Source organism: Schistocerca gregaria, chromosome 10, assembly GCF_023897955.1.
Source record: "Schistocerca gregaria isolate iqSchGreg1 chromosome 10, iqSchGreg1.2, whole genome shotgun sequence".
Classification (NCBI taxonomy): Eukaryota; Metazoa; Arthropoda; class Insecta; order Orthoptera; family Acrididae; genus Schistocerca; species Schistocerca gregaria.
The window spans coordinates 158,225,094-158,247,177 of NC_064929.1; the positions used below are offsets into that span (position 1 = coordinate 158,225,094).

The following is a 22,084-nucleotide window of genomic DNA, read 5'->3' on the forward strand; positions in this document are numbered from 1 at the left end:
AAGTTGTGCCACAAACTTCTCTTCTCCCCAATCCTATTCAATACCTCCTCATTAGTTACGTGATCTATCCACCTTATCTTCAGTATTCTTCTGTAGCACCACATTTCGAAAGCTTCTATTCTCTTCTTGTCCAAACTAGTAATCGTCCAAGTTTCACTTCCATACATGGCTACACCAGAATGTACAATTGCAATAAGACGTCCGGGCACGTGGCACTACCAAGAGAGAAGACCATCGTGTTCGGCGTAAGGCTCTGGTTTATCGTACTGCGCCTGTGACAGCAATCTGAGCAGCAGTTGGCACCACACTCACTCAACGAACTGTTACATATGGTTACTTCAAGGACATTTCAGAGCTAGATGCCCTGTAGCGTGCATTCCATTGACCCCCAAACCACGTATGGCAACGGCGTTGCCGCAGTGGATACACCGGTTCCCGTCAGATCACCGAAGTCAAGCGCTGTCGGGCGTGGCCGGCACTTGGATGGGTGACCATCCGGAGCGTCAAACGCTGTTGCCATTTTTCGGGGTGCACTCAGCCTCGCGATGCCAATTGAGGAGCTACTTGACCAAATAGTAGCGGCTCCGGTCAAAGAATACCATCTTAACGACAGGGAGAGCGGTGTGCTGTCCTAACGCCCCTCCTATCCGCATCCTCTACTGAGGATGACACGGCGGTCGGATGGTCCCGATTGACCACTTGTGGCCTGAAGACGGAGTGCTAAACCACCTCCATTTGCGACTCCAGTGGTGTCAAGCGAAGCTCACTGGGTGGCACGTTTGAAGTCTGTTGTGTTTTCTGATGAAAGCTGGTTCTGCCACGATGCCAGTGATGGTTGTGTGTTGTTTAGAAGGAGTACAGTTGAAGGTCTGTAACCAACCTATCGGCGTGCTAGACTGACTGAACCTACAGAGGGGTTGTGGTGTGGAGTCCGATTTTGAATGGCAGTAGGAGCACTCTAGTCGTTATCCCACGCACCCTGACTGCAAATCTGGTCGTCAGTGTGGCGGTTCAACCTGTTGCACTGCCACTAATGAACAGCATTGCGTGTGGGCGGGGGGGAGAAGGGTATTCCTACAGGATAACGCCCGCCCATATCGCGCTGTCGTAACCCGACTTGCTCTACAGGATGTCGACATGTTCCATTGGTCTATTCGATCACCAGATCTATCTCCAATAGAGGACGTGTAGAGCATCATCGAATGGAAACTCTAGCGTCATTCATGACCAGCATTAACCGCCGATTTATTACAGACCAAGTGCAACAGACATGGAACTGCATCCCACAGACTGAGATCCAATATCTGTACGACATTATGTGTGCATGTCTGCATTGAACATTCTGGCGGTTACACCCGATACTAATGTACCAGCATTTCACATTTTTGCGCCCTTACATTAGCATGTAAACTTGCAACGTTAATCGCACAATATGCTACCTTGACAAATGAGATGAGATGTTGATGAGGACCCATACACCGAGGAATGTAGGGAACGATGCGAGAGACCCGCACCGCCAACTAGGCAAGGTCTTAGCGGAGGTGGTTTGCCATTGCCTTCCTCCGACCGTCATAGGGGTTATAATGAAGACAACACAACAAGACCCAGTCATCTCGAGACAGGGAAAATCCCTAACCCCGCCGGGAATCGAACCCGGGACCCCGTGGGCAGGAAGCGAGAACGCTACCGCAAGACCACGAGTTGCGGAACGATTTATTTCCGAAATTTCCATTACTCTACATTAATTATTTGGGACTTTATCCGAACAAAGTAAGAGCATACGGACTATCAGAGCAATTGTGTGATTGGATGAGGAGTTACTAGATAACAGAACGCAGCATGTCATTCTCAATGGAGAGAAGTCTTCTGAAGTAAGTGTGATTTCAGGTGTCCCGCAGGGGAGTGTCATAGGACCGTTGCTATTCACAATATACATAAATGACCTGGTGGATGACATCGGAAGTTGACTGAGGCTTTTTGCAGATCATGCTGTGGTGTATCGAGAGGTTGCAACAATGAAAAATTGTACTGAAATGCAGGAGGATCTGCAGCGAATTGACGCATGGTGCAGGGAATGGCAATTCAATCTCAATGTAGACAAGTGTAATGTGATGCGAATACACAGAAAGATAGATCCTTTATCATTTAGCTACAAAATAGCAGGTCAGCAACTGGAAGCAGTTAATTCCATAAATTATCTGGGAGTACGCATTAGGAGTGATTTAAAATGGAATGATCATATAAAGTTGATTGTCGGTAAAGAAGATGCCAGACAGAGTCATTGGAAGAATCCTAAGGAAATGCAATCCGACAACAAAGGAAGTAGGTTACAGTACGCTTGTTCGCTCACTGCTTGAATACTGCTCAACAGTGTGGGATCCGTACCAGGTAGGGTTGACAGAAGAGATACAGAAGATCCAACGGAGAGCAGCGCGCTTCGTTACAGGATCATTTAGTAATCGCGAAAGCGTTACGGATACGATAGGTAAACTGCAGTGGAAGACTCTGCAGGAGAGACGCTCAGTAGCTCGGTACGGGCTTTTGTTAAAGTTTCGAGAACATACCTTCACCGAAGAGTCAAGCAGTATATTGCTCCCTCCTACGTATATCTCGCGAAGAGACCATGCGGATAAAATCAGAGAGATTAAAGCCCACTCAGAAGCATACCGACAATCCTTTTTTTCCACGAACAATACGAGAATGGAATAAAAGGGAGAACCCATAGAGGTACTCAGGGTACCCTCCGCCACACACCGTGAGGTGGCTTGCGGAGTATGGATATAGATGTAGATGTATATGTAGATGTATGTGAAACTTTCTTATTACCATTTTCATGTAAGCTTTATTTCGTGCATTATTACGTACTAACGTCATATAGTTTGTGCTTGTGTCATGAGCTGTTTGTTGCTTGCTGTACTCGCACTACGGCGCCGGACAAAGGCGTGCAGATCGTTAAGTAGAAAATGTCGAAGGTGCCCTGTCCGCCTCTTCCCCAATTTTTTTGTTCCTCTTCGGTTCGCCCCGGCGCCGTCCTTTCGCGTTTTACTTTCCGGCGTCCCTACCGGGAAACCGAAGTATCCATTACGTGACAGCTCGCCGGCGCGCTGCTTAATACCCGCGGTAGTCATTTGTTTCCACCGTAGGGAACGCCCCCTCTCCGACGCGTTGCGGACTGCGGGTTGCTGAGGGGTGTGGGGGGGGGGGGGGGGGGGGGAGTTGCTGAAGCCAACCAACACCATACCAAGCCCGACTGCGGAATGACGGCCGTTTTTGCTATATGTTTCGCAAAAGTGTCTATGGTTTACAGAATAGCTATCTGTCGAACAGTATGCGATAAAGTGCCACTGGACGTCAATGGAACAGAACACATCATCTCCATCAAATGGATGCGCGGTGTATTCTTGGGGCACTTTGCCTAAATTGTACTACTTTTAGTTATTTACATTTTAGTTATTGTGAAACGTCTCTGTGTAATCGTTTCATAGACGACTGTCTAACTGCATTCTGTGCATCCTATTCTGTCCACCGACTGATTGCGGCTTAATTTATTAACTCTCCCAGGAAGGCAGAGCAATCAAAGTAAGGCTCATTAAATAATATTTGTTTAATTTTTTGTTGTGTTCCGTAGTAAATCATGACCTGTATTTATTACGTTTTTCCCTTCACCCTGCCCTATGTGTGCGTAAATGTGACTGAATGAGTGTTTTTTCGAGTGGTTTCGGGTTTCTTTTGTGGGGGACGCTGAGTTGGTTGTCGTCTGCTAGGAGCAGGTGATGTTTGCTTCTCGTTTGGAGGGTAGCACAGGATGACCAACTTAGGATCCCAGTACTTGGACAGAGCAGTTTACCCCTTTTAGTCTGAGGTTGGTTTGTCTGTCAGGTTGGTGGCGGAATTCTACCCCTCTGGTAGCTTCCGTTGCACCGGTAGTTAGGCGAAGCTCGGTGGAGGAAGGACACTCTGCAGCTAGCGGTTGATGAGTACAGTTCGTAGCTCCTAGAGAGGGTTTCTGCCTTGCCGAGTTAATTTTATTTCGTGATGGCAAAGTCATTCTGCTATTACACCATTAAAATTTCTTAATATCTGTGCCTGGCTTACTGTCTAATTTCTGAACAGTTAACTCGTAATCAAGTTTACCACGTGCTGAACTTCGGCCGTTCGTAAGCGGCAGGCGCGGATTCCATGTCGTATATCTACTATACAAACCTTGCGAATCGTCCGAAGCTCGTGGTCGTGCGGTAGCGTTCTCGCTTCCCACGCCCGGGTTCCCGGGTTCGATTCCCGGCGTCAGGGATTTTCTCTGCCTCGTGATGACTGGGTGTTGTGCGCTGGCCTTAGTTAGGTTTAAGTAGTTCTAAGTTCTAGGGGACTGATGACCATAGCTGTTAAGTCCCATAGTGCTCAGAGCCATTTGAACCATTTTTTAAAAGCCGTGCGGGATTAGCCGAGCGGTCAGAGGCGCTGCAGTCATGGACTGTGCCGCTGGTCCCGGCGGAGGTTCGAGTCCTCCCTCAGGCATGGGTATGTGTGTTTGGCCTTATGATAATTTAGGTTAAGTAGTGTGTAAGCTTAGGGACTGATGAAGTTAGCTGTTAAGTCCCATAAGATTTCACACACACACACACACACACACACACACACACACACACACACACACACACCCTTTCGAATCGGATAAACCTCTTTCCAAGCTACTGCATGAGCGTAATGGTGATAGGTATCTCTCTGAACTATTCTGTCGTGGGTATGTAGATGACATGACTGAATTATTGTCTTCCACTTCCATTTTGTGTGTTTTTAGTTTTTTAATTGCACTATTCTACTATTTTTAGCCAATTATTTAGTTAAATTTTTCATACAGGCACCAGACAAGTGTATTCATACGATGTGCATCAAATTCAGTAACGAAGTAAATGTTCTACGTAAAAGATAAACTCTGCGTCCTTTATCTTTCTCACTAATGCCAGATTTCAAATTAATTTTTTATTCAGCGATTTTTTTAAATTTAATCTGCTTGCTTGTGATGAACAAAAATGGGAAGGAAAATCAATTTAATTAAACAAGCTCATTGATATACGACAACAATGCTGTTCATCTTGTTAGGGTTTTTAAAATAAATGCATTTCTTAATTAAATTCTTAATTTAATTGAACTGATAATTTACAGTTCGGTCTTTTCTTAATTGTTAAGAAGGGCTTGGGCTGGTGGCAACCCTGTAATTTTTACATTTATACCTGTCCTTGTGACGTGGCTTAGGCAGAATTAGCGCACAAGGGTTGCATCTCCATTATTCTTGGTACGTAACTTATGTCGAGCCTTGACTAGGATCCGTTTACTGTTCTACATACATACTTTACAATAGTAGTAAGATACAAAATTATTTAAACAAATACATCCTGGAGGATGTTTGTATCTGATTTAAGGAAGGGAAATTGAGAAAAATAAACATAACTACACTTACATTGACTGACTGTTCCGTCGGTTCTTGGTATAATAAAAATGGAGACTGGGGGAAGGTTTCCACTTGAAAATACCAGGTTGATCGCGCTCACTCAGAAGGGAAGGTTAGGAGGTGGCCAACTGTAGCATAGACATATGCCCTCTTTACTAATATCAACTTTTCACTTTTTCGTACGATGCGTCATTTTAAGGAGATTTATTTGTCCCAAGTTAAAACAAACAACCTGTAACTTCACCTACAAACAAAAGATTATGTTTGCACCTACCTTATAAAAATAGGTCTATTCATGACGTACACAGAAAGATGAAAGCTACAACAAAATCAACGCTGTGTTGAGGCGATCTGTTCCTCAACGCACCGAACTCATATCCGACAATACGGCTCGAAGAAACATGTAGTTCACATTGATCTCACTAAATTTCGGATCGTACAAGACTGTAGAGCCTAGAACCGCTCGGACACCCCGGCCGGCCTTAAAATAATCACATACGATATGTACAGTTCTGGACATACCATGGCATTATGCTTCTTTGAAAAAGATACTGACATCAATGCACTCTAAATATTCATGGTGGTGTCTGTTTGTACTATATCGTGTCTCCCAACCACTTTCGCGCAACGACGCTCTGAGCGTGTTTTTTAGGGAACTAGTTTGAACCTGGGACCTGTTGCTGTTAAGGAGACGCCAGACCACACATGACATGTAGAATTCAGAAGAGTTCAGTGAGCCTAGCGATGATATAACCAAATACTAAATGATCTCAGCGTCAGCTCCACTGCACTCCCTGTAAAAGAATCTTAATTCTAACTAAATATAGTGGAAAGGGTTCAAGGCTTTCCTATTTTTAGTTAGCTGGTAAAATAACGTCGAAAAAGCAGTTAAGTTTACCATTGGAAATTTATTCTAATCACAAAACATCGTTTATAAATTGCACTATTGATAAAAGGAAATGTTTTAATACAGGATGGTAAAAACCAACAGCGTTCAACAAAAATGTGAACGAATATTCCCTAAATGGGTTTCCAAGTTCTACAATCGATCGAAGGATGACCTATGCCATATCACATCTATAATCTAGGTTCAATTTAAGTTTCACAAAAGAGAAAACTATCAAAATGGTCTACAGTGACCCTCAATTATCTTTAATAACTTATCTAACTTGTCGTAAATTACAGTGGCTGATGTGGCTTCTCAATAACTATAAAATAGAAAAATCATCGCGTTTCAGATCTTTACTTCAAGTGGCAAATGTGAACACCACGAGTTTTAATTAACGATCGACACTAGTATTACGCAAAAAGGGGGTGTAACAGATGAGACTTCTGCAGTTCTGAGTGAAGCCTTATGCGCTCAAAAATGCGGCATCGCGTCCGTTCATTACCTTGTCGGTGTCTAAGCAGCGTCAGGGCGGCAGCGGCCGGCGGCACAGCTCCGCTCACATCGCCATCTCGGAAGCAACTCTACTCTCGAACTTCTCCTTACTACAATTTACCGAAGTTAGTTTAAAAAAGCTATCTGGCTGTGTTTTTATCTGACCAATCAGGGTCTCAATGTTAACCTTACGCTCCGCCTACAAAAATTCTGTCTATCCATTGGGAAACGTTATACTTTTCGTGGTGGGGCAATATTTTTAAAGTTTGCAACGTAACAGAGACGCTAAAAAGTCTCACGCTAAAACCTGCAGCTAGTGTGGTCCTTTTAGCGTTATCGTGAGATCTATACTGCTCTTCTGGAGGGCTCTATCTTTTAACATGGGCTGGGGAGTGATCCTAATGTAACAGACACGCGAAAAAGTCTCACGCTAAAACTTGCGGGTGGTAGCGGCCCTTTTTGTGTTATCGTAAGATCTATACTGCTTTTCTGGAGGGCTCTAGCTTTTAACATGGGCTGGGGGTTGTCCTTGACATACCTGAGACGCGAAAAAGCCTGACGCTAAAACGTGCTGGTTGTATAGTTGTACAGGTAGGCTCACGGCGTGGGTGCCCAGCCCCTCTCTTTCCTAGCTTAACACGGTTCTGCTCTCGGCTTCTGTCCTCGTTTCTCCCCTCGGAACTGCGTCTGCCTCACGGTGGGGAGGTACGACATGCATTTAGGCATTCTTGTGTTAGTCTGTGGTATTCCATTTGCTCACTCGTTACTCGTATTACTTTGGTTAATTTAATGTCACGATTTATTCCGAGCTATGTGACATACTACTGGATATGCTTATCATGTCAGGGTTTTCATGTAAGGTGTTGGATTTGCCTGACACCTTACAGCACTTATACTAAATTTCTGTAATATCTTCTTATCTCCACGAATTTGTCGAAACGCGCAAAGCACAATAAAAGATGTATTTGCCTTTGATAACGGAATTTTATCCTGAAAAACAACAGAAACATAATCACAGTTTGTTGCCCCACGTTGGTGCAAACCTGCAAGAGTGCCGCCATCTTGTTTCACTGATTCCCAGATCCTGTTCGCCGTGTCGAGCCCAACTGATGATAATTCTAGGACACTACAGAAAAAACAAAGAAGCACAAACTTTGCAGAAGTTTCGTTTCTTTTATACATCATTAACGGTTATCAGTTGTAAAATTTTAGAACACGTATTTTCGAGTATAATGACTTTTCTCTCGACCAGAAATCTGTAGGAATCGGCATGGGTTTCGAAAAAGACGATCGTGTGAAACCCAGATCGCGATATTCGTCCACGAGACTCAGAGGGCCATAGACACGGGTTCCCAGGTGGATGCCGTGTTTCTTGACTTCCGCAAGGCGTTTGGTACAGTTCCCCACAGTCGTTTAATGAACAAAGTAAGAGCATATGGACTACCAGACGATTTGTGTGATTGGACTGAAGAGTTCCTAGATAACAGAACGCAGCATGTCATTCTCAGTGGAGAAAAGTCTTCTGAAGTAAGAGTGATTTCAGGTGTGCCGCAGGGGACTGTCGTAGGACCGTCGCTATTCCCAATATATGACCTGGTGGATGACATCGGAAGTTCACTGAGGATTTTTGCGGATGATGCTGTAGCATATCGAGAGGTTGTAACAATGGAAAACTGTACTGAAATGCAGGAGGATCTGCAGCGAATTGACGCATGGTGCAGGGAATGGCAATTTAATCTCAATGTAGACTAGTGTAATGTACATAGAAAGAAAGATCCTTTATTATTTAGCTACAGTATAGCAGGTCAGCAACTGGAGGCAGTTAATTCCATAAACTGTCTGGGAGTAGGCATTGTTGTCGTTGTTGTCTTGTCTTCAGTCCTGAGACTGGTTTGATGCAGCTCTCCATGCTACTCTATCCTGTGCAAGCTGCTTCATCTCCCAGTACCTACTGCAACCTACATCCTTCTGAATCTGCTTAGTGTACTCATCTCTCGGTCTCCCTCTACGATTTTTACCCTCCACGCTGCCCTCCAATGCTAAATTTGTGATCCCTTGATGGAGTAGGCATTAGGAGTGATTAAAAATAGAATGACCATATAAAATTAATCGTCAGTAAAGCAGATGCCAGACAGATTCATTGGAAGAATTCTAAGGAAATGCAGTCCGAAAACAAAGGAAGTAGGTTACACTACACTTGTTCGCTCACTGCTTCAATATTCCTCACCGGTGTGGGATCCATACCAGATGGCATTGATAGAAGCGATAGAGAAGTTCCAACGGAGAGCAGCGCGCTTCGTTACAGGATCATTTAATAATCGCGAAAGCGTTACCGAGGTGATATACAAACTCCAGTGGAAGACTCTGCAAGAGAGACGCTCAGTAGCTCGGTACGGGCTTTTGTTGAAGTTTCGAGAACATACCTTCACTGAGGAGTCAAGCAGTATATTGCTCCCTCCTGCGTGTATCTCGCGAAGAGACCACGAGGATAAAATCAGAGATTAGAGCCCACACAGAGGCATACCGACAAACTTTATTTCCACGTACAATACCAGACTGGAACAGAAGGGAGAACTGATAGAGGTACTCAAGGTACCCTCCGCCACACACCGTCAGGTGGCTTGCGGAGTATGGATGTTGATGATGTATTTATAGAAAGGAACTTGTAGTTGTACGAAATTGTTAGGGGACTGTCTCTACCCGTCCTCGATTTTCCGAAGTTGTTAGCAACACTCTGATTCTGACAGCTTGATCTTTTACATAGTGCGCAATCTTGTTAATCGTAGTGCACTCTACAAAACGTGGCCCGTGAATTCGCCGCCGCCCTGAAATTTTAACAACGCCGCAGGTAATGTGCGACAAGGCGTACATTAACCGCGGTTCTCGCCTGCTGCCGGCATCAGAAATTACCACTAATGGCCTATTGATCAAAAAATTACTCCCGCCTCTGTCCACATGGTAATCTCCACTGGCGGCGTAATGCCCGTCTAATGACGGCTTTGTCGCGTGTGTAAGCAATACCGACAGCCCGGAAGCGGCGAGCGGACGCAAAGCTATCTCGCAGTATCGCCGCCCTGCCATGGAACATAATCGCCAACTCTGTTTTCGATACATTACTCTTGCCTTTAATAATCCAGCGAAATTCCCCACAGTTCTCCATATAAACGAAGAAACCGACCAACAAGACTCACCGAGCAACGTGGTGTAGTGGTTAGCACACTGGACTCGCATTCGGGAGGGCGACGCTTCAAACCCGCGTTCGGGCATCCAGATTTAGATTTTCCGTGATTGCCCTAAATCGCCACAGGCAAATGGCGGGGTGGTTCCTTTCAAAGGGCACGACCGTTTGCGTTCGCCATCCTTGAAATGTTCCGAGACTGAAACTTCCTGGCAGATTAAAATTGTGTGCCGGACCGAGACTCGAACTCGGAACTTTTGCCTTTCGAGGGCAAGTGCTCTACCTCTGCCCGCGAGAGGCAAAGGTTCCGAGTTCGAGTCTCGGCCAGGCACACAGTTTTAATCTGCCAGGAAGTTTCATATCAGCGCACACTCCGCTGCAGAGTGAAAATCTCATTTTGGAAACATCCCCCAGGCTGTGGCTAAGCCATGTCTGCGCAATATCCTTTCTTTCAGGAGTGTTAGTTCTGCAAGGTTAGCAGGAGAGCTTCTGTAAAGTTTGGAAGGTAGGAGACGAGGTACTAGCAGAAGTAAAGCTGTGAGGACGGGGCGTGAGTCGTGCTTGAGTAGCTCAGTTGGTAGAGCACTTGCCCGCGAAAGGTAAAGGACCCGAGTTCGAGTCTCGGTCCGGCACACAGTTTTAATCTGCCAGGAAGTTCCAGTGATACCGATAGTAATTAAGTTGCAAGGATACGGAACAAGTCAGTATTTTTAAAATGTAAACAATACAGCAGCACAAAATATGATTAGTTCATGACTAGACTTATAGTAACAACATGGAGCACTAGAAGAAATAAAATCATATTACATACATTAGAATCAATGCTTGTGTGTACACATTCAAATTAACAATATCAACGTATTTGAGCTGCAGAGTGAAAATCTCATTCTGTTCCGAGACTCTACTCCGTCTCTAATTACCTTGATAGCGATGGGGCGTTAAACCCTGAACTTGCTTCATTCCTTCCTAAAAGAGTCGCACACTAAGATAGACATTTGTAGGGTTCTGCTAAGCAACAGCCTTCTAAATCTATTAAACATCTCTGGTATACCGAACGGTAGGTCGCACTGACCTGCTTCGAAAGAGTTTACTTCATTGTGATTTCTTAATCAGATACCCTCTCAAATGGTTCAAATGGCTCTTAGCACCTTGGGACTTAACATCTGAGGTCATCAGTCCCCTAGAACGTAGAACTACTTAAACCTAACTAACCTAAGGACATCACACACATCCATGCCCGAGGCAGGATTCGAACCTGCGACCGTAGCAGCCGCGTGGTTCCGGACTGAAGCGCCTAGAACCGCTCGACCTCCGCTGCTGGCTGTCTATTAGAAAACATTGGAGTGTGCACAAATTTTCTCACGTCTTTACAGTATCATAGTTCATAGCAACATTTAAAATATCTTAGAAGAGCCATGTAGACGCAGCTGTAGATTTGTTATGTTGATATATAAATCTATACTGTGTTAATTTCCAAAGAATTTTTGGCTGGTCGCGGATTCCTCTGAAAATCTTCGATCGAATAGCAAGCACAAGTTGCTATGATACCCAACATGGGCGAAATAAAAGGTGATATCGAAGAATGAGTACAATTTCAGCAGAGATCATGGTTACACTGTTCTTTCTTCATGGCCACCCGCTATCACTGAAGTAAACACCAGGCCGCAGTGAGCGAAAACACAAACAGCTCCCAGGTAACAACCAATACTGTCCAACAGCAATAATGTATTTCCCCCTCTTTAACTATTTACCCAATTGGCCCATTAATTGCAGCTAGAATAGTTTTATCAACTCCACATTTCTGGAAGTGTATCAGGAAATAACCCTTTATAAGAGTGAAAGCAGTACTGTCTTCCAAAAGTGTCAGGTAACCTGTTTTATAATCCAGTAAGTAGACCCAGCTAATAAATCAAGTCACATTTCTAATGCAGCGTCGTATATCTAATGCTGCAATTATAACAAACCCCAATAACAGCCTGTCTAATTAACTCTATATCTTTTCCCTTTGTTACAGTAAAGAATTTTTGTAATGTAGCTTTTTGCTGGCTCGTGAAAGGAGAAAGTTACTAGGAGAGCCGCATAGGTCGTACAAATGTTTCCACTGAAAGCCAGAGTGTCAACAAGATACAAACTGAGAAGTGTGCGCTACCAACGAAACAGAGCAGAACTGACCAATGACTGGCGCATCCTGTTATAAGGAGAACCCTGTCTTTCAAATTCTGAGGGTGGCAGGGATAAAATACAGAGAGCGAAAGGCTATTTACAATTTGTACGAAAACCACGTGGCATTTATGAGAGTCGGTGGGGAGAAGGAGGGGGTGGAGGGGAAGCAGTGATTGAGAAGGGAGTGAGGCAGGGTTGTAACCTTTACCCGATGTCATTCAATCTGTATATTGAGCAAGCAGTAAAGGAACAAAACAAAAATGTTTAGTAGGAATTACAATCTCGGGAGAAGAAATAAAAACCTTGAGTTTTGCCGATAACATTGTAATTCTGTCAGAAACACCGAAGGACTTGGAAGAAGAGTTGAACGGAATGGACAGTGTCTTCACAGGACAATACAAGATGAACAGAAACATAAGTAAAATGTTGATAATGGAATGTAGTCGAATTAAATCAGGTGATGCTGGGGGAATTAGATTAGGAAATGGGACGCAAAGTAGTAATGGAGTTCTGCTATTTGGGGAGCAAAGTAACTGATGATGGTCGAAGTAGAGAGGATATAAAAAGTAGACTGGCAATGGGAAGGAAAGCGTTTCTAAAGAAGAGGAATTTGTTTTTATCGAGTATAGATTTAAGTGTCAGGAAGTCGTTTCTGAAAGTATTTGTATGGGGTGTAGCCATGTTGTTGTTGTTGTCTTCAGTCCTGAAACTGGTTTGATGCAGATCTCCATGCTACTCTATCCTGTGCAAGCTTCTTCATCTCCCAGTACCTACTGCAACCTACATCCTTGTGAATCTGCTTAGTGTACTCATCTCTTGGTCTCCCTCTACAATTTTTACCCTCCACGCTGCCCTCAAATACTAAATTGGTGATCCCTTTACGCCTCAGTACATGTCCTACCAACCGGTCCCTTCATCTTGTCAAGTTGTGCCACAAACTCCTCTTCTCCCCAATTATATTCAATACCTCCTCATTAGTTATGTGATCTACCCATCTAATCTTCAGCATTCTTCTGTAGCACGACATTTCGAAAGCTTCTATTCTCTTCTTGTCCATACTAGTTATCGATCATGTTTCACTTCCATACATGGCTACACTCCATACAAATACTTTCAGAAACGACTTCCTGGCACTTAAATCCATGCCCAATGTTAAATAATTTCTCTTCTTCAGAAACCCTTTCCTTGTCATTGCCAGTCTACATTTTATATCCTCTCTACTTCGACCATCATCAGTTATTTTGCTCCCCAAATAGCAAAACTCCCTTGCTACTTTGTCTCATTTCCTAATCTGATTCCCTCAGCATCACTCGACTTAATTCGACTACATTCCATTACCCTTGTTTTGCTTTTGTTGATGTTCATCTTATATACTCCTCTCAAGACACTGTCCATTCCGTTCAACTGCTCTTCCAAGTCCTTTGCTGTCTCTGAGAGATTTACAATGTCATAGGCAAACCTCAAAGTTTTTATTTCTTCTCAATGGACTGTAATACCTACGCCGAATTTTTCTTTTGTTTCCTTCACTGCTTGCTCAATAGACAGATTGAATAACATCGGGGAGAGTGTACCACCCTGTCTCACTCCCTTCCCAACCACTGCTTCCATTTCATGTCCCTCGACTCTCATAACTGCCATCTGGTTTCTGTACAAATTGTAAATAGCCTTTCGCTCCCTGTATTTTACCCCTGCCACCTTCACAATTTGAAAGAGAGTATTCCAGTCAACATTGTCAAAAGCTTTCTTTAAGTCTACAAATGCTAGAAACGTGCGTTTGCCTTTCCTTAATCTAGCTTCTAAGATAAGTCGTAGGGTCAGTATTGCCTCACGTGTTCCAATATTTCTATGGAATCCAAACTGATCTTCCCTGAGGTTGGCTTCTACCAGTTTTTCCATTCGTCTGTAGAGAATAAGCGTTAGTATTTTGCATCTGTGACTTACTAAACTAATTGTTCGGTAATTTTCACGTCTGTCAGCACCTGCTTTCTTTGGGATGGGAATTATTACATTCTTCTTGAAGTCTGAGAGTATTTCGCCTATCTCATAGATCCTGCTCACCAGATGGTAGAGTTTTGTCAGTGCTGGCTCTCCCAAAGCCATCAGTAGTTCTAATGGAATATTGTCTACTCCCGGGGCCTTGTTTCGACTCAGGTCTTTCAGTGCTCTGTCAAACTCTTCATGCAGTATCGTATCTCCCATTTCATCTTCATCCACATCCTCTTCCATTTCCATAATATTGTCCCCTTGTATAGACCCTCTATATACTCCCTCCAACTTTCTGCTTTCCCTTCTTTGCTTAGAACTGGGTTTCCATCTGAGCTCTTGATGTTCATTCAAGTGGTTCTCTTTTCTTCAAAGGTCTCTTTAATTTTCCTGTAGGCAGGATCTATCTTACCCCTAGTGAGATATGCCTCTATATCCTTACATTTGTCCTCTAGCCATCCCTGCTTAGCCATTTTGCACCTCCTGTCGATCTCGTTTTTGAGACGTTTGTATTCCTTTTTTCCTGCTTCATTTACTGCATTTTAATATTTTCTCCTTTCATCAGTTAAATTCAGTATTTCTTCTGTTACCCAAGGATTTCTAGCAGCCCTCGTCTTTTTACCTACATTATCCTCTGCTGCCTTCACTACCTCATCCCTCAGAGCTACTCATTCTTCTTCTACTGTATTTCTTTCCCCTATTCCTGTCAATTGTTCCCTTATGCTCTCCGTGAAACTCTGTACAACCTCTGGTTCTTTCAGTTTATCCAGGTCCCATCTCCTTAATTTCCCACCTTTTTGCAGTTTCTTCAGTTTTAATCTACAGGTCATAACCAATAGATTGTGGTCAGAGTCCACATCTGCCCCTGGAAATGTCTTACAACCTGGTTCCTAAATCTCTGTCTTACCATTATATAATCTATCTGATACCTTCTTGTATCTCCAAACTTCTTCCAAGTATACAACCTTCTTTCATGATTCTTAAACCAAGTGTTAGCTATGATTAAGTTGTGCTGTGTGCAAAATTCTACTAGGCGGCTTCCTCATTCATTTCTTAGCCCCAATCCATATTCACCTACTGTGTTCCCTTCTCTCCCTTTTCCTACACTCGAGTTCCAGTCACCCATGACTATTAAATTTTCGTCTCCCTTCACTATCTGAATAATTTCTTTTATTTCATAATACGTTTCTTCCATTTCTTCGTCATCTGCAGAGCTAGTTGGAATATAAACTTGTACTACTGTAGTAGGCGTGGGCTTCGTATCTATCTTGACCACAATAATGCGTTCACTATGCTGTTTGTAGTAGATTACCCGCATTCCTATTTTCCTATTCATTATTAAACCTACTCCTGCATTACCCCTATTTGATTTTGTGTTTATAACTCTGTAGTCACCTGACCAGAAGTCTTGTTCCTCCTTCCAGCGAACTTCACTAATTCCCACTATATCTAAGTTTAACCTATCCATTTCCCTTTTTAAATTTTCTAACCTACCTGCCCGATTAAGGGATCTGACATTCCACGCTCCGATCCGTAGAACGCCAGTTTTCTTTCTGCTGATAACGACATCCTCTTGAGTAGTCCCCGCCCGGAGATCCGAATGGGGGACTATTTTACCTCCGGAGTATTTTACCCCAGAGGACGCCATCATCATTTAATCATACAGTAAAGCTGCATGTCCTCGGGAAAAATTACGGCTGTAGTTTCCCCTTGCTTTCAGCCGTTCGCAGTACCAGCACAGCAAGGCCGTTTTGGTTAATGTTGTAAGGCCAGATCGGTCAATCATTCAGACTGTTGCCTGCAACTACTGAAAAGGCTGCCCCTCTTCAGGAACCACACGTTTGTCTGGCCTCTCAACAGATACCCCTCCGTTGTGATTGCACCTATGGTACGGCCATCTGTATCGCTGAGGCACGCAAGCCTCCCCACCAACGGCAAGGTCCATGGTTCATGGGGGGGAGGGAGGTCCAGTACTCATATTGAAATGCTTAATTGGGCCAACCTTTATAATTTAATTAGAAAAGCCGTTTTCCATTGCACACCATTATTTTCTCTTAACTTGCGTGATCTTAAAGGGAAGTTATCTATCACTATAGCTGACAGTTAACATACTCTGTACTATCTCTTGGGTATGCTAGAGGCTCAGACGACATCTCACAACAGTGAGAGTTACTACACTAAAAACTTGGTTTCAGTGATTACAGTGAAGGTAACATGGGACTAGGATCACTGTTGCTTTGTCTTCTGATTAAATCAAAGCAAGACCGAAGGATTTTCAGAATTTTAACATCAGTGACAATGGTCACAGTAACCTACAGACTTAACTGAATGACATATTCTTATAGTTTTTTATTTTAATTAATTTAGTTGTTTGTTTTTTAAGCAAATATGTAACAAAATAAATACTTCAGTTGAGCGATCAGAGAAGGAAGTATAAAAATGTTCAGGGAAATTCAGTAATACAGCAATATAAATTACGTAAGAGTGAAATAAGCAGGAACCACAGGGAAGCTGCATGAAAAATGTGAAGAAATCGGAAAAGAAATTACTGTCAGAAGGACTGACTCTGCGTACAGAAAATTGAAAAGAACCTTTTGGTGAAATTAAAAGCAACGGCGGTAACTTTAAGAGTACAATGGTAAATCCATTGTTAAATGAAGAGGAGAGAGCGAATAGGTGGAAAGAATACACTGAACGCTTGCATGTGGGGGAGGACTTGAATTGAGCCGGCCGCTGTGGCCGAGCGGTTCTAGGCGCTGCAGTCTGGAACCGTGCGACCGCCACGGTCGTCGGTTCGAATCCTGCCTCGGGTATGGATGTGTGTGATGTCCTTAGGTTAGTTAGGTTTAAGTAGTTCTAAGTTCTAGGGACTGATGACCTCAGATGTTAAGTCCCATAGTGCTCAGAGCCATTTGAACCATTTGAGCTAGAAGTGGTTGACAAAGACACAGGAGTCGACAGGGAAGAGATAGGGGATCTGGTATTAGAGTCAGAAATTAAAAGAGCTTTGGACAACTAAAGATCAAATTAGGTAGAAGGAATACACAGCATTCCATAGGAATTCCTAATGTCATTGGAAGAAATGGTAACAAACGACTATTCACGTTGTGTACAGTGTATGAGACTGCCGATACACCATCAGATTTTTGGACAAACGTCATCCACAGAACTCCGAAAATTGCAAACGTCGACAAGTGGCAGGAATACAGCACAATAAACTTAACGTCTCATGCATCCAAGTCGCTGAGAAGAGTAATATACGAAAGAATGGAAAACAAAATTCAGGATGTGTTAGGCGACGATTGCTTTGGATATAGGAAAGGTAAAGGCACCAGAGAGGCAGTTGTGAAGTTGCTGCTGATAACGGGAGCACGACTGAACAGAATCAGGAGACATTCATAGGATCTGTCGACGTTGAAAAAGCTTTCGACAATGTAAAACTTCCAAATTCAGAGAAAAATAGCTGTAAGCTATAAGAAAAGGCGAGTAGTATTCAAAATGTATTAGAACCAAGATGAACAGTAAGAGAAGAACAAGAACAAAATGCACAGATTAGAAAGGGTGCAAGACGGGGATGTAGCTTTTCGCCCCTATTGTTCAATTTATACATCAAAGAGGCACTGGCAGAAATAAAATAAAGGTTCAAACGAGGGCTTAAAATTCAAGGTGTTTAAGATTCACTGATGACATTGATGTCCTGAGTGAAAAGTAAGAAGAATTACAGGGTGTGTTGAATGAAATGAAAATTGTATTGAGTATGGAACATGGACTGAAAATAAGAAGAACTACAGGGTGTGTTGAAGAAAAGTCTATTGAATACGGAATATGAACTGAGAATAAATCGAGGAAAGGCGAAAGTAATGAAAAATAGCAGAAATGAGAACAGCGAGAATATTAACTTCAGAATTGGTGATTACGAAGTACATGCAGTTATGGAACTCTGATACCTAGGCAGCAAAATAACCTGTGGTGGACGGAGCAAGCAGGACATAAAAAAGCAGACTAGCTCTGGCAAATAGGGCATTGCTGGCCAAGAGAAATCTGCTAGTATCAAAATAGACCTTAATTTGAGGAAGAAATTTCTGAGAATGTAAGTTTGGAATACAGTGTTGTATGGTAGTGAGGCATGAACCCTGGGAAAACGGGAACATAAGCGAATCTAAGCGTTTGAGATGTGGCGCTACACAAGAATGTTGAAAATTAAGTGGACTGATAAGGTAAGGATTGGGGAGGTTCTCCACAGAGTTGACGACGAAAGGAATATGTGGAGAACATTGGGGGCTTGTGTTACGACATCAGAGAATAATTTCTCTGGTGAGCAATATGTATGAGACAGGCGATATACCCTCAGATTTCAAGAAGAATATAATAATTCCAATCCCAAAGAAAGCAGGTGTTGACGGATGTGAAAATAACCGAACTTTCAGTTTAATAAGTCACAGCTGCAAAATACTAACGCGAATTCTCTACAGACGAATGGAAAAACCGGTAGAAGCCGACGTCGGGGAAGAACAGTTTGGATTCCGTAGAACTGTTGGAACACGTGAGGCAATACTGACCCTACGACTTATCTTAGAAAATAGATTAAGGAAAAGCAAACCTACGTTTATAGTAGTTGTAGACTTAGACAAAGCTTTTGACAATGTTGACTGGAATACTCGCTTTCTAAATGTGAAGGTGGCAGGGGTAAAATACAGGGAGCGAAAGGCTATTTACAATTTGTACAGTATCCAGATGGCAGTTATAAGAATCGAGGGGCATGAATGGGAAGCAGCGGCTGGGAAGGGAGTGAGACAGGGTTGTAGCCTCTCCCCGATGCTAATCAATCTACACTCCTGGAAATGGAAAAAAGAACACATTGACACCGGTGTGTCAGACCCACCATACTTGCTCCGGACACTGCGAGAGGGCAATGATCACACGCACGGCACAGCGGACACACCAGGAACCGCGGTGTTGGCCGTCGAATGGCGCTAGCTGCGCAGCATTTCAGCACCGCCGCCGTCAGTGTCAGCCAGTTTGCCGTGGCATACGGAGCTCCAGCGCAGTCTTTAATACTGGTAGCATGCCGCGACAGCGTGGACGTGAACCGTATGTGCAGTTGACGGCCTTTGAGCGAGGGCGTATAGTGGGCATGCGGTAGGCCGGGTGGACCTACCGCCGAATTGCTCAACACGTGGGGCGTGAGGTCTCCACAGTACATCGATGTTGTCGCCAGTGGTCGGCGGAAGGTGCACGTGCCCGTCGACCTGGGACCGGACCGCAGCGACGCACGGATGCACGCCAAGACCGTAGGATCCTACGCAGTGCCGTAGGGGACCGCACCGCCACTTCCCAGCAAATTAGGGACACTGTTGCTCCTGGGGTATCGGCGAGGACCATTCGCAACCGTCTCCATGAAGCTGGGCTATGGTCCCGCACACCGTTAGGCCGTCACCCGCTCACGCCCCGACATCGTGTAGCCCGCCTCCAGTGGTGTCGCGACAGGCGTGAATGGAGGGACGAATGGAGACGTGTCGTCTTCAGCGATGAGAGTCGCTTCTGCCTTGGTGCCAATGATGGTCGTATGCGTGTTTGGCGCCGTGCACGTGAGCGCCACAATCAGGACTGCATACGACCGAGGCACACAGGGCCAACACCCGGCATCATGGTGTGGGGAGCGATCTCCTACACTGGCCGTACACCTCTGGTGATCGTCGAGGGGACACTGAATAGTGCACGGTACATCCAAACCGTCATCGAACCCATCGTTCTACCATTCCTAGACCGGCAAGGGAACTTGCTGTTCCAACAGGACAATGCACGTCCGCTTGTATCCCGTGCCACCCAACGTGCTCTAGAAGGTGTAAGTCAACTACCCTGGCCAGCAAAATCTCCGGATCTGTCCCCCATTGAGCATGTTTGGGACTGGATGAAGCGTCGTCTCACGCGGTCTACACGTCCAGAACGAACGCTGGTCCAACTGAGGTGCCAGGTGGAAATAGCATGGCAAGCCGTTCCACAGGACTACATCCAGCATCTCTACGATCGTCTCCATGGGAGAATAGCAGCCTGCATTGCTGCGAAAGGTGGATATACACTGTACTAGTGCCGACATTGTGCATGTTCTGTTGCCTGTGTCTATGTGCCTGTGGTTCTGTCAGTGTGATCATGTGATGTATCTGACCCCAGGAATGTGTCAATTAAGTTTCCCCTTTCTGGGACAATGAATTCACGGTGTTCTTATTTCAATTTCCAGGGGTGTATATATTCAGCAAGCAGTACAGGAAACAAAAGAAAAATTCGGAGCAGGTTTTAAAATCCATAGAGAAGAAATAAAGATTTTGAGGTTCGCCGATGACATTGTAATTCTGTCAGAGACAGCAAAGGACTTGGAAGAGCAGTTGAACGGAATGGACAGTGTCTTGATAGGAGGGTATAAGATGAATATCAACAAAAGCAAAACGAGGATAATTGAATGTAGTCGAATTAAGTCGGGTTATGCTGAGGGAATTGAATTAGGAAATGAGACTATTATAGTAGTAAATGAGTTTTGCTATTTCGGGAGCAAAATAAATGATGATGGTCGAAGAAGGGTGGATATAAAATGTAGACTGGCAATGGCAAGGAAAGCGTTTCTGAAGAAGAGAAATTTGTTAACACCGAGTATAGATTTAATTGTCAGGAAGTCGTTTCAGAAAGTATTTATATGAGGCGGTATTGATAAGAAATGGGGAGAAAAATTTGTGGCACAAGTTGACTAGAAGAAGGGATGGGTTGGTGAGTCAATTTCTGAGGCATCAAGGGATCATCAAATTAGTACATGAGGGCAGCGTGGAGGGTAAAAATCGGAAAGGGAGACCAAGAAATGAATACACTAAGCAGATTCAGAACCATGTAGGTTGCAGTAAATTCTGGGAGATGAAGAAGCTTGCACAGGATAGAGTAGCATGGAGAGTTGCATCAAACCAGTCTCTGGACTGTAAACGGTAAAAACTGCGGATGAAGATTGAGATTGGAATACATCAGGCAAATAATTGAGGACGTATGCTGAAAGTTCTTCTCTGAGGTGAAGAGGCTGACACAGGAGAGCAATTGGGCCACATTTGTGCTCCGATGGCTGTATCCATCAGTCATACTCTACTTAATCAAGTGTTCGGCCTTACTATTATTTTCAGTTTCTTCTTTCGAAACCGACAGCGCCTTCTACAAGATTAACATACTCAGCGTAACCTACAGCCGCTACCCTCAATGGCAACCCCTGGAGAATTTTTTGTTGCCTTGCCAACGACACATGCAATAACAAAGGAAAGCATTCCCTTCCTCACTTTCCCATTAGCAACAAGCTCGTTTTTTATTTCGTTAGGTATCGCCTTTCGCCTTCACCGCTGAGTACATTTCAATCGAACGTAGCGGGAAAAAAAAATAATAGTGTAAAAGACGGCAGCAAACAGGTTGGGGGACGGAGCAGTTGCTGATTATTACCGATGAATTATGTATCGCCCGTGCCAAGGAACAACACGTGTAGAGGCTCCTTTCGGTGTGAAACCTGTGGTTTGCTCTCGTTTCCGCAAGAGCTAATGGATTGCGGCATTTTTCACTGTCAGCTTACGCGACCTGGCGAGGGTTTCGTAATCGCATTTGTCCGGATATACCGTGGCTTTTCGCAGTACAAAGCTTCACAGATGGCCGCAGACGTTTGATGCTCGTCTTGGATCAAGTATTCCAGACACCTAGCGCAAAGGCTCTAATACTGTTACGTCCGCTCATGCCTGTAGCAGAACGTAACTGGTGGCAACACGCTTACGTTATAGCCTGAATCACGTTAAGTATATTTATGCTGTAGTTCTAGAGTTTCCAGTGCAATATATGAATAAAAACACTCCGTCTTCAGGCCACGAGTGGCCTACCGGGACCATCCGACCGCCGTGTCATCCTCGGTGGAGGATGC

The 22,084-nt window shown here is 44.1% G+C and overlaps 1 pseudogene; it reads left to right on the forward strand.

Annotated features, from left to right (window-relative positions):
* The first annotated feature begins 401 nt into the window (after positions 1–401).
* Positions 402–519, forward strand: LOC126293810 (5S ribosomal RNA; annotated as a pseudogene).
* The last annotated feature ends 21,565 nt before the right edge of the window (positions 520–22,084 follow it).